Source organism: Moschus berezovskii, chromosome 12 (genome assembly GCF_049115385.1).
Source record: "Moschus berezovskii isolate FMDL1 chromosome 12, NW_MosBer_1.0, whole genome shotgun sequence".
Taxonomy (NCBI): domain Eukaryota; kingdom Metazoa; phylum Chordata; class Mammalia; order Artiodactyla; family Moschidae; genus Moschus; species Moschus berezovskii.
The window spans coordinates 21,251,804-21,253,958 of record NC_142471.1 but is presented as its reverse complement, the minus strand read 5'-3'; the positions used below and the strand labels follow the sequence as shown (position 1 = coordinate 21,253,958).

Genomic DNA, 2,155 nt, shown 5'->3' with positions numbered 1-2,155 from the left:
TTTGCACCTCTTGTGAGGAATGCTGAGGTTTGAATGACCTATGTCATCATATTGATGATGCTACTGCTATTTTATTTTAAAACTAAACTAACATTTATTGAGCTCCTACAGTGTATGTCCAGCCTTGTGCAAGGACATTTCATTGACAGTATTCCACAGCATCCTCACGCCAACCCTGTGAGGTAGGTATCGTCCTCAATTTGTCAGATGAGGACTCTGAGGCTCAGAAAGGTTTGGTAGTTTGTTCAGTCACACAATTAGTAATGTACAGAGTTGAGATTGAGTCTCAGACTCCAGACATCTCCGTTCTCTCTCAAGCGCTGCCTCTTGGGAGGAAGGAGGGAGCAACAGCGTCTCCTACCCTGAGAACCAAGACGTCCCCAGAGAAGGAGCCTGTCCTTGTCCAGGCCATCCCTTCTCTGCCTGGGGAGGGTGCAGTCGGCTGAAGAGCTAAGACATAAATATAAAAATAAATAGCAGGGACCAACCCCTTAGCAGTGAGGGTGTGCGGTTTCCTCACTGTGGGAAGGTCATCGTGCTGTTCACAGTCGCTGTGGAAGGAAGCCACGTGTGGGCCCTGTGGGGAAAACTGGGACAATGGCTGGAGTGGGTGGGCTAAACAGGCCCCTTCTGGGTCGAACAGATTTGAGAACAAAACATCTGGAGCAGGCAGTAGTCATGGGCACAGTTACCACCGTCCTCCATCTGCTCACTTTACCGGTGTTTGTGATCCAGCAGGGATTCAAAGTTGGGAGAACAGACAAGTTTGTGCTTTATGTGTCCCAGGACTGTCATGTCACCTGTCCTGCTGTCTCCAAGGCCCACAGACACCAGCTCCTGCAGGAAAGAGCAAGTGGTCCCCATCGTCACGTCCAGAGTCACCTTGCCGAGGAGGAGCTGCACCTTCCCCAACTTGTGGATGAGCAGCTTGCCGACCTGACCCTCTGTCAGGTCAGCCAGGGTACAAGTGTTTTCTGCCAGCCTGGCTTCCCGGTCTTTCTCTTGCTTTATAACCACCATCTGCCCGTCCTCGCTCTGCACCTCCGTCTTGATGGGCTTGATGTCCTGAGTGGGTGGCTGGCCGGGGAGTGAGTCTGGCAGCTGCAGGAACAGCAGCTCTTCCTCCTGCGTGAGGCTCAGCTCCCTGAGCAGCTCCGCCACAGACACATCCTTCGGGAGGCCTGGGATCTTCCTGGCTGCTCTGAGAGGAGCCTTCATCTTGGCCTCTTCATCTTCTTCTCGGGGCTCCTCTTTCACTTTCACAGCAAGCATGTCCACCTCCATATCCTCTTCCTTGGGGCCGGCCAGCCGTGGTTTAATATCTGCTTCCTCATTCTCTTCCTTAAAAAGCCAGCCCGAGTGAGCCAGTGGCAGTTGCACAGGCATATTTCGAATATCATTCCTAAGGCCAGGGTCATCGATGAAATCATCCTTCTCCAGCATGCGCAGGATCTGTTTTGTTTCTTCATCTGTCTCCCTCTTCTCCTTTTTGATGTTGATGATGTGAGAGGGCCCCGCATCTGACATATCCATGGTCTTATCCCAGTTCCCCCTTTTCTTCATCATTTCGGCGGGGCCCTGCTCGAAGATGGAGTGGGACTGGATCACGTCTGGGCGCCCCCGGCCCCATCCATGGCCCTCTCACTGTCGGTCTCTGTCCCTTTCACGCTTCTCTTTCTTGACGGTTACTTCTTCCTTGGGCTCTTCCTTGTTCTTCCGACTGATGATATTTGGGGTGAAGGTTTTCTTCTTGACTCCCCCTGGAGCGGATGGAGGGAAGGCGGCCCGGGATGAGGGGAGGTGCCGGCCTTCACCCAATAAGCCCCAGCGCCCCAGAAAGGAGGGGTCGGGGCCCTCCTGGAGCGCTGGGCTCACCCACGGCGTTTCTTTCCGACATGATGCCCAGGCTGTAGTTCCACACCACAAGCGTCCCGATTTCACCTCCAACACGACGGGCAGCGGGCTCCGAGTGTCGGCGCCGGGCGGAAGTCTGCGTGGCAGGGCCCGGGCGCCGCCATCTTGTCGCGGGGCGGAAGTGACCGCTGCTGCTCTTTTAATTGGTAATTTAAATAGCCCCTTCAAGTAATGCTGCTGCTGCTGCTGCTGCTAAGTCGCTTCAGCCGTGTCCGACTCTGTGCGACCCCATAGACACAGC

At 54.5% G+C, this 2,155-nt stretch overlaps 1 pseudogene; it reads right to left on the bottom strand.

Annotated features, from left to right (window-relative positions):
• Positions 1 to 714: 714 nt before the first annotated feature.
• Positions 715 to 1,897, bottom strand: LOC129555087 (DNA-directed RNA polymerase III subunit RPC4 pseudogene; annotated as a pseudogene).
• Positions 1,898 to 2,155: the final 258 nt, after the last annotated feature.